The sequence below is a fragment of the Pinus tabuliformis genome, chromosome 2_2 (assembly GCF_031772625.1).
Source record: "Pinus tabuliformis cultivar Carrire ecotype Pingquan chromosome 2_2, CPIR1, whole genome shotgun sequence".
NCBI classification, from domain to species: domain Eukaryota; kingdom Viridiplantae; phylum Streptophyta; class Pinopsida; order Pinales; family Pinaceae; genus Pinus; species Pinus tabuliformis.
The window spans coordinates 665,631,691-665,643,207 of record NC_142300.1 but is presented as its reverse complement, the minus strand read 5'-3'; the positions used below and the strand labels follow the sequence as shown (position 1 = coordinate 665,643,207).

The 11,517-nt window shown below is 35.6% G+C and overlaps 2 pseudogenes; both read left to right on the top strand.

The window, feature by feature from the left end:
* Positions 1–799: 799 nt before the first annotated feature.
* LOC149194379 (NAC domain-containing protein 68-like) lies at positions 800–1,455 on the top strand (annotated as a pseudogene).
* Positions 1,456–6,327: 4,872 nt separating this feature from the next.
* LOC149194378 (protein RGF1 INDUCIBLE TRANSCRIPTION FACTOR 1-like) lies at positions 6,328–8,410 on the top strand (annotated as a pseudogene).
* Positions 8,411–11,517: the final 3,107 nt, after the last annotated feature.

The window sequence follows — 11,517 nt, the reverse complement described above, 5'->3', positions numbered from 1 at the left end:
ATTATAGACTTTCAAATGCTTCATCTTGGTATAATCAATACATTGCTGAAAGAAACATAATAACATGCAAAATCTGTTTCAAAGAAAATCCAACAACTCCTTGATAAATATGGATCATGACATGGGTTTATATTCTGAACACCCAACCCTATTACTGAAACCTTTGTCTATGTATCTCAGTTTAAAACAAAACCCTCAATCTCTTGGCTCCAAATCATCTGCAAAGATTCTCCACCTCATTGTTCTTTATCCAAATCCCTGAAACAAGAACTTCTTGCACAGAAGCTACTTAGTAGATGTTGCACAAGCACTTTTCTGAGTTTTGAGTTTTACCAACATAACTGTTTGAACCCAATGAGTAGCTGGCTACATTTGCTGAAGTCCTATGAAAATGGGAAATTTTTTTGTTCCCAAATCCATATTTGCTACATTTTGAAGTGTATTGCTTATGAAGGTGTCAAAATAACCCTAACTCCACATTATTAGTATGAAAAGTTAGTGTTGCTGTAAGATGATGTTATAATGTCTGATTTCACAGTTGCTTTGACTGATTGCCATTTATCTTGTAGTTCCTGCAGTTCCATACCAGAGGGAAAAACAATTGGCTCCTGCAACATCTCCAGTTGTGGATATAATGAATGGTAACCCTACCTTGTGTTCAAAAATTATTGTTCGAAAATGCCATTTTAAAATATTCTTCTAGGCAGACATGACAAGGTTGCCTAGACTGAAATATCACTGTAATGATGCATCATTTATTATATGTTGTGTTAGTAGAGATGATCAGAGCATCTCAGGAGTATTGAGAAGAAAACACTAGGATAAACATAGCCATGGGTATGAGTAGAAGAAATGCAGAGGCTGACTTACAGTTGCCTCCTGGATTTAGATTCTTCCCTACAGATGAAGAGTTGGTTGTGCATTACTTGTGCAAGAAGGCAGCCTCTCAGATGATCCCTGTTCCTATAATAGCAGAAGTGGATCTCTACAAATATGATCCATGGAAACTTCGAGGTATATTTTTCATTTCTCCCCTCTAATCCTTGTACCCATATTTCTAAACAGATTATAGAAGGTGTGATCAGATGGATTTCAGGACTTAACAAAGAGCCTGTTTTTTTCTTTTTTTCTATTTACAGAGAAGGCCCTATTTGGAGAGAAGGAATGGTATTTTTTCACTCCAGGGATAGGAAGTACAGGAATGGATCAAGGCCCAATAGGGCTGCTGGTTCTTGATACTGGAAAGCTACAGATGCTGATAAGCCCATTACTGCTAAAGGTGGAAAGAAGCGAGTGGGAATCAAGAAGGCTCTTGTCTTCTATGCTGGGAAAGCACCCAAAGGCACAAAGACAAATTGGATCATGCATGAATACCGTCTTGCTGATGTTAGCAGACTTGCAAGGAAGAAAGGAAGCTTAAGAGTAAGTTCTTTTGTCTTATTTGTAAGGTCTTGAATCGGTAGTTTTGGAGATATAGTTCAGTGGGTCAATTTGGCTTCTGGTTGTTATATTCCATGCTTTCCCCCTTCTGTTTCTTCCCCTGTTTGCTCATATGGGCATTAGCAATAAGGATATTGGTGCTGAATGCTTGATTCCTCAATTATAGATATTGGTTATGTATTGGATTGGAATAGAAATAAAAGACAGGGGACTTAAATGATTGATTACTCAATTGAAGCTATTGTCAGTGGAATGTTTGGATTTTCATTTTTTATGGGATGAATTATTGTATTTTTTTCTATCAGTTCTCTGAGTCCCAAAGGTTGGGAATTGTTTTTCCTTGTATTGGATTTGGCCATTTGAAAATAGTTAGAGAATGAAATATAAGTTAGGGACTAGATTCAATATTTTCTTGTCTGCTCTGTCATTTATTTTCTTGTCTTGTCGGTCCCTAGTTAAATATTTTTTTATAAGAGTCTGCCTGTACAGCTTATCCAGCTATACTTATTTTCAAACCATATTATGAATCTCTCGTTTTAGCTTCAAAATCATGTACAACTTGATTCTTTGGAGACAACCTTTGACATAAAACAGGATTGAATGCCACAGATATTCAGTCTATCTTAGGTCCCATGCTATTTTTAGCAAAAGGCCCACCTCTTTTTTAATCAGAAGTTCCACTCTTTCTGTCCGAACTACTTTTTGAATGGTTGTAACAATATAATATTTTTAATGCAATATATGGCTAGTCTGAAAAAGAGTTGAAATAGGACTCGAGGATGTTCATTTTTCCTAAGTTTACAAAGCCTCAAAAAGTGATAAAAGTATGCTCTTTGGTCAAAATGATATGTTTTTATTCAAATATCATAAAATACATTAAACAGTGGTTAACATGCTCAGAACATCACAAAAAAATTAAAAATATCTTATACATGGTAAAATTAGGTCATATTTAGGTCAAAATAATAAAATATGAATAAAATAATCATGAAAATGACCATAAATAGGAAAAAAATAATTCCATTTTTACCATTTTACATTTTACCTCATGGTGAGTGAGCTCTAATTGCTTTTTTCCCCTCATTTCCTACAGTTGATTGCGGCCAATTCGGTGGATCATTTCGAGTATCGTCACTTCCAGGTAGGAAATCTCACCTTCCTTTTTCTTTCAACTATTCTGATTTTTCATTTCATGCATATTTTTTCTAATTTTTGGTGACCTAGGGTTTTAATTTTTCGCCCTAGCCCCATCACACCACAACAATGTTGAAAGGTGTGTTGGGAAAGAAAAAAATTTCACTGTGGAGGGCACTGCAACACAATGTATCCCTTTAGTAGGGTGTGCTCGAAGCATTTCAAAAATTTGTTTTGCTTGTTTCACTCAAATTTCTCTCAATTTTTTGCATATGATTCACTCTAATGATTCTTCTTGTCATGTTTTAGGTTTCCATCGAAACAAAATGGATCTGATATGCAGAGAAAGTGAACACGAAGAATAATGCATGAATGAAACTAATGATCCAGCCACCATCTAGGCATTGAGAAACTGTGGGCTTTTGATTTTTTTCTTCTTCTTGGGATGAGGCAATAGTTGGAGTTATTATATTATTTTGTTCGAGCATGGTATGTTTAGACACACGCTTTTAGGCTTGGAGCACATATGCTTAGCATACAGGTGGAAGATAACTATTTCTTGACAGGTTTATTGAGGAAAGGTGCCCTTGTCTCGTTATGTGGTTTGGGAAGGGATGGAGAGACTGTCAAAGACTATATGAGCACACACTATATACCTTGAACCCAACCAACCAAAGATGGGAAAATCAAGATAAAGGATGTGGTTTGTTTTCCTTTGAGGACAATCATGTTTATCATTTCTAGATGGTTGTTAGTGCTACCCTGCATTTGGATAACTCGTCCCAAATGTAATATGCTTTAGATTGCATAGAGCCGATAGTATTCAACTTGAGCGAGGGAGTACTTGCAAACATGAAGGAATAACTTACCAAGGCAAAGGATGGATGGTTGAAAAGCTTTGGTTATGGTTCCGTTCTAATTACATTTGCCTTGGAGCAGATTCCATTACTCTGACCATAACATATCTTGCTCGAGCTCCTAGATCTGAGAGTCCCGCAAATGAGAAGATGGGTGGATTTCATATCCATACATGAAGGTCCATCATCTATGAGTTTCACATCAGTATTCTTCTGATGGTTACGCATGCAACTCAATATGATTAAAGGTTATCCATATGCTAGGATGGATTTCCATGGAGACCCAAATCTCGTGATTCTTGATGGAGAGCGACGGGGTTCCATAGTTAAAAAAAAGCATTTTAATCATTTTTTTTATTATTTTTAAGTTTTACAATTTATTTTGTATTTTCTATGTATCTCAGACTAACTATCGATTTTTACATGCAGACGTTGGAATCATTCGACCCGTGAATTCATCCTATCTTCAACATGTTGGAGACCCACAATAGGAACCAATTGGAGTACATGTTGCTACAGGGGGACGAGAGGTATTGCAGGATCTTGGCTGAGACTCTTGTAGAGGTTGAGCGACACATGAAGGGATAGACCTAGGGAATAGTTGAGACTAAGGACAATATGATCCCTATGAGACCGCAACATCATACTTTTAGCGTGCCTAGTTGTATCAACCAACTACTGTGAAATATGTCTCATGCAATTTCTTTCTATCATGAGCATAATCACGATTAGTCTACTTGGAGGCTATATAGCCATGTTTTGACTCCATGTATATTTTTTTTGTATGCAAGGCCATGTGGCCATATGTGTCTAAAACACGATTAGCCAATGCATCTCTCAATGTAGTTAGACTTCTGTAAATGTGTTGATATTGGCTATAATAAAAATGTCTTTCTAGAAGGTGAACCCTTAAGAACATATGAAGTATAGTTAGACTTCTAACTTAATAGACATTAGTCAACTATAGTACTACAAGTTGTGAGTCAAGTCTAATAACTATACGACAAATACCACGAGAAATACTCAACGATGTTATTAGTAGAGAGATCAATATAAATCCCTTGTAAACTCACTAACTTGCCACTCAAAGCATATATAGCCCATGGTGTGGAGGAAAGGTTCTGAGTACTATGACTAGCCCCATCAACATAACCAACATATGGCACACATATCTCAATCGAGTGATATACACAAAATCTACTGATGTGATATATACACAAGATCCACTAGGCTGTTTTTTTAACTCCACCACTCCACGAAAATAATAATTTAATAATTAAAAAGTTATGTAAACTTATGAAATTAATTTTAAAATAGTTTATTTACTTAAATTATTGGTAAAATAAGAATTATTATTCTAAAAAAATATATTTTATTTATTGATATTATTATAATCCTTTAAATTACATATTTTTTTAAAATGAAAATAGAAAATATTAACAAACTAAATAAAATTAGTTATAAAAAATTGGAAAACATATATATCTTTTAGCTTTAAATTTGGTTTTCAATCTTGACCCTCCGACTTTGCGCCTTCCCATGTTACCTAATCTCACCAGTTGGCCAGAACCATAACTCTATATATATATAATTGATAAAAATAAATTTTTATTTTAGCTTGAATAATTGACTCCTTTAAAACTCACGTATCAAATAAGATAATTAAATTATTGTTTTACTTTTCAAATTCAAATTGTTTAACTTATTTATTAGTTTGAATAATTCACTCCTAATTTTTTCAAACAAGATAACTAAATTATGGTTATACTTTTCAAATTCAAATTGTTTAGTGTGTTTTAGTTATTTATTTGTCACATACATTTTCATTGATAATCCATTTATATAAATAATTAACTAATATTATTTTTCATTTTCAAATTCAACTTGTTTAATCTGTTTTAGTTATTTATTTGTCAGATACATTTTCATTAATAATCCATTTATATAAATAATTAACTAATATTATTTTTCATTTTCAATTTTACAGTTAACTCATTTATTACACATCATCCCATGTAAAAAAAAGAAAAAGAAAAAGAAGTCGTGTTTGATTTAATGCTTAAAAACGTATACCATATAACAGCTATGTAACAACATTCAACATAACAGCACTATATTGCAAGGGGCCATTAGTCGTCCTCATCATCAATACAAATTGGTAAAAATAAATAAGTTCAGTCTCATTACGTTGGAAAACATCTTTGCCACCTCGAACCTCACATTTTCCGTTCTGTAAAACATCTTTGCCACCTCGAACCTCACATTTTTATGGAGTGGAAGAGGTCACATAGTCCGTTCATATTTATGAAAAAGAGTAGCTAGATGGGCGGGGTACTAGGGCACGGGTACCAAGAGGTACAAATGAGCAATATATATATATATATATATATATATATATATATATATATATATATATATATATATATATATATATCGGATAATGAAGATTTAACCAGGTGGATTTTATCATAGTAAAATCACTTTCATTGTGGAAAATAATTTACTAAAACACTCTTATTAAATTATTTTCTAATCTAAATAAAAAAACCCCATGAGAATAATTAGATAAATGATTATTTATTTAATTTTCTCTAGAAATAATTATTAAATCATTATTTAAATAATTATTCCTTGTCACGTATGACTAAATCCGTTAGGAATATTGAAATAATCACTATTTATTTAATTTCCTTATTTTTATTATTAAAATTATTATTAATACAAATTGGTAAAAATAAATAAGTTCAGTCTCATTAAGTTTGAAAACATGTTTGCCACCTCGAACCTCACATTTTCAGTTCTATATGGATCCGTTCATATTTATGAAAAAGAGTAGCTAGATGGGCGGGGCTGGGCGGGGCTGGGGAGCAATATATATATATATATATATCGGATAATGAAGGCAAAAGGGTGATGAAAGGAACCCTAATTGGCTCCCTGGCCCTCTCACCTTTACCCTAATCTCACTGCTTCCTTCCCTCCCTTTGAACCTTCTCATGTATACCCACCCAGCTATATTTGTGAGTGTGATGCATTGAATTGCAACAGCCATCATAAGCACAAGCAGCAGCATACAACAAGATTCCCAGCGACAACAACACGCAGGGGGCTACAAACATGGTGAGTAAATGCTCCATGTCTGCTTTGTAGATCTTAAAATTTCCTGGTTTTCGTCTGTGTTTTCGTCTGTGTTTTTGTCTGTGTTCCATCGGGGTAACAATTGGGCACCGCCGCAAGAGCCAAATGTGTGAAAATGATTGGAATTGTGCATGAATTGTGTGTGTTCAGGATGGGTTTGTGGTCTGCGAGAAGGAGGAGAGGCCGACCTAGTTGGATGCTCTTCTCACAGACAAATTCTTCATGCCCTCCGCCACTCATGAGACTGCAAATAAAAGCGAGAAGAACTTTTTCTGCCTAGACTGCTGCCGGAGCATTTGCTCGCATTGCGTGCCAGTTGACGAGAACCACCGCCGGCTCAAGGTAAAAAAATTCTTCTCCTCTGCTCTAATCGTCCCTGTAATTCAACGGTTATCTTGCTAATGAAATGATGATTTCCCTGCGCGCAGATTCGGAGATATGTCTATCACGATGTCATCAGACTAGACGAAATGGAGAAATATATCGATTGCTCATATGTTCAGGTGAGCTACACTAATGGCTGAGCTTAAATTTGCTCAAACCACTCAAAGCTTCGGCATTTCACGGATCCAGAGAATATATGAAGTCCTGAAGTATAAATTGGACTGAAATTTGTGAATTGTATCTGTTCTTGCAGGCGTACACTACGAACAATGAAAAGGTGGTCTGCAGCACCTGCGAAAGAAGCTTACAAGAGCCTTATCGCTTCTTCTCCGTGGCTTGCAAGGTGAGAAAATGCGACAAAGACAAAATCTGCTTATTGTCGATCTGTTTTTCAGAAAAGAACAACAATCAGCAGTAATAGAGCACAATATTTTGTTGAATAGTCCATTATATTTTGATTAATTGGTTCAGTAGTCCATGAGATTTTGATATCTGGTTTAGAAGTCCAAAATATTTTGATGAATTGGTTCAGCAGTCTGATATTTTGATTTCTTGTTTAGAAGTCCATAATATTTTGACTTCTGGTGTACCACTACATGAAATTTTGACTAATTCTTTATATGTCCAGAAAATTTGGTTAATTGTTAGCGGTCTGTAACATTTTTGACGAATTTCTTAGGTGGTTCATAATCTTTTGACAAATTGTTTAGCACTTTCGGTTAATTACTTAACATTACATGTTCTTTTTTCTTTTTTCTTTTACAAAATGTTTAGCAGTCCTTAATCTTTCGACAATTTTTTCGCAGTCCGCAAAGATTATGACAAATTATTTAGCAGTAGACACTATTTCGATTTCTTGTTTAAGATTCCATAATATTCTGGTGAAATCTTTGGGCAGTGTATAGTGTTTTGATTTCTGGTTTAGTAGCCCATTAAATGTACATTTAATCTTGCTGGATTTTTCCGAAAATGTCCATAATATGATTTCTGGTTTAGTGGCCCATTAAATGTTTAATCTTGCCCGACTTTTCGAAAAAAGTCCATAATATTTTGATTTTAATTGTTGAGCAGTCCATTACTACATTTTGATAAATTCATAAGCAGTCTATAATATTTTGGATTAACTACTTATCACTCTAATATTTGGTTAATTGGTCAGCAGTCGATAACAAATTTTGACTTTTTCTTTGTGTGAGCAGGTAGATCATCTGATAAACCAGGGGAAGGATCTCTCAAAATATTTATTGTTTGCACAGTCGGAGGGGCTTAAGGAATTTGAAGAGGGCGGCCATATATCGCCCAATACGACTCTGGACAACACCATGGCATTCCACACTTCGTCAGGAGTGAGTGCGAGCGGAGGCGTGGGGTGCAAGAAATTGGGCTGCACGGCCACAATAGAATTTGTGAAGCGCAGTCGAAGAAAAGGCATTCCGCAGCGATCGCCTCTCTATTGATTTTCCTATCCGTCGTATTCTTTTTAACTTTATTTACACATACCAGGCTTAAACCATACTAAACCATATTTATACACATGATGCAATCCATAATTGAAATATACAAGAAAGAGGATGGTGAACATACCTTATATTGGATGGTGGATGGTTGATGCACTTGGTGGTTGAAGCCCTTGAGATCAAGCTCCTAGCTCCTTGCACCTGTAACATTTTTAAGACCACATGACAATTTCATATTACAAAAGTACCCCAGTGCAAATGAAATTCATCTTGTGCTGGTATTTCAGTTTGATGTGAATCTAATTATAGCTAGAAAATCACTCCATGCAGGAGAAAACATCACTTCCAACACATCATTGAAAATAAGATCGAAGATCGATGTTGGCTAGTTGTCTTTTGGAAACGCCTTGTTCAAGCCCATATAATTGATAAAGACAAGTAATACCCTATTTCTTGGTGATATGAACAATGTCAGAAGCCCATCGTGTCAGGGGAATTGGATATAAAATCTCAGCCTTGAGCAACATTTCAATTTCTCCCTCAATGGTAGTCGCTTTACGAACGTTAACTAGCGAAAGACTTTTCTTGACTGGCTTGGACCCTTCATATGTAATGATTTCATGTTCAACAATCACGGGATTGATTCCAGGAATTTATTCATACGACCAAGCGAAAATGACATGGAATTATTTGAATAGGGTAGTGTAAGTAGTGATTCCATTAGTAGTACAATTCACACTCATTAGGATGTTTTCCATGACCTTAGGTTTCACTAAAATATCGATAGGGATGGTTTGAGAAATATTATAAGTTCCCTTTAGAGAACACATCACCTATCACGATGAGTCTTTTGACCATTCAACATTTTGAGATGAAACTAGGTGTTTCAAGTTTTCATTCAAATGTTTCGAACAAGGGAGAAAAGAAGAATGATGGTGTGACTCATCCCAAGGTCAATAGAGATCATCATGGCTTCATTAAATGGAATTGTAGTATTAAAGAAGTCATGGAACTTGGGTGACCAATGGTCCATGTGGGCAAGGAGTATGGATCAAGCTCCATATCTTATTGGAAGCATGATTCAAGGTCGATAGCTATTTGTATAGCTTGATAAGTAAGTTTGGTGGTGCTCAAAGGCATATAATCAACGTAAATGTTTAAATCCAATGAAGAAGGCACCACCCAAGGATCATGAGGCCCTTGGTATTTATTATTGATTGATGAGATCATGTTAATAGTGGAGGTTGAATGCAATGAATATGTTGGAGCAAAAGGAAAGGTGCCCGTTAACAAAGAGAATTTGAACATCCCTACTATGATATTTTCAAATGTGTGAGGGGAGTCTCCCACAAAAGAAATTGAATGTCTATCATGAAAGTACAACTCGGACTTGTAATATGTGAGTTGGCCAATAGTGACAATCTTACCATGATGAGAGAACATAAATACCATGAAAACTGATGGAACAATAGTCGTCATGACATAGAACCAACTTCACCCAATCTTTGTACTTGATGGAGCATCGATGACTTCAACTTCAATTGAGATTGTTTTATCCCTTGGCTCGATAGGTAAAGAAGGAAAACCCCTTGGAGTCACAAGGTGTGGCCATCAAATGCCTTCAATGTAGTTGTTGATGGCGACAAAGTAGGTGATACAAGAGATTTTCAACACTTCGATGACATGATGCATGTAGATGCCCCTTCAAAGAAGATTGTCTTAAGGATGTGATTTCTGAACACATACCATTATCTAAAAGGAAATGGTTCCTAAAGGCATGGTTTCCATGATGTGAGGTAAAAAGTGATGAGATTTGAGTTTGATGGATCTACTTGATCAATGGTGGTTAGAAGTGCTTTGTTTTATGCATGGAATTTGTGAAAAACTTTGAGTGGACATGGCAACAGGTGCTTGGGAAAGATCCTAAAAAATACTATAAATGTGAGCGGCCCTTGCATTGGGATTATAGATCAAATTTTGAAGTGTGCCTTTGGGAGGATGAAACATATCACTAAATGATGGATTTTCAATGTGAAGGAGGCCATTGGGTTGGGTAGGTATCATGGGTTCTTAAGTAGAAGGACCACTGAATATTTTCATAATTATGTGCTCTCGTGATCACGTGGATCAGTTGGTTGAACATAAAAATATCCTACATGGATGATGATGCTATGTGTGAAGGATTTTCCCTACTTTCCCCTTCCTGAGGAGGTGGAGGGTTTAGAACCATGTGTTGTTGCTAGACAATAAAAGGATTTGTCAAAATAGTGGGTTGACAAGCAGGGTTTCACTGCAAGAAATATCTATGAATCTCATCCATCCAAGGGCACTCAGGAGTGAGATGTTCTTCCCCACAAATATTGTAAGCAAACATGTTATTTTTATTTTTCTCTTTGGCGCCACCCCCAAAAGTATCTTGGGTTTGAGATAACATATGTTCATTGGTAGAATTTTTATTCATCTTGTTTTTCTTCTTCCTACCTCTAGGTTGTTGAGGATTTTCAAGGATGTGAATTACACTAAATTAAACTTAGAGGTTTGAACAAGTGCACGAGGAGTTTGGGAAGTAGGCTTAGTAGCCAAGGAAATGGAAAAAATGTTTAGTTGGACCATCTAAGTGGACAATTGGTTTATGTTTCTTGAGGATATGGACCCCACCACACCATCAACATGGGATCGTAGCTTGGTTTTCAAAACATCATTCAATGATCGAGAGACAATAGGGGTGATTTCATATAGGGTGCCTACTTGAGAACAAATCAAGTCAAGTTGGTGGGCATGCATCATTACCTGTTCCTTGGTTTGGGTTCCTACATTAGCTACATCTTCAACGATTCTAGGTAATGGATATTTGATGAAAGCTTCATGAACCATCTCATCAAGGAGCTTATTTAGAAACAACCTTTGCCTTCACCTCCGCACATGTATATGATTAGAGATGCGAGTGGAGGTGTCTTGATGGAGGTTAGTAAGTATGTTTGTTCTTGTTTCATACCCAACAAGAAATTGATAACGATTGAAAAATTCTTATACAAAAGATAAGAAGTTATAGTAAGCAACACTTTCAAGGTTTATATACCATATGGCAACACTATTGATAAGAGTCC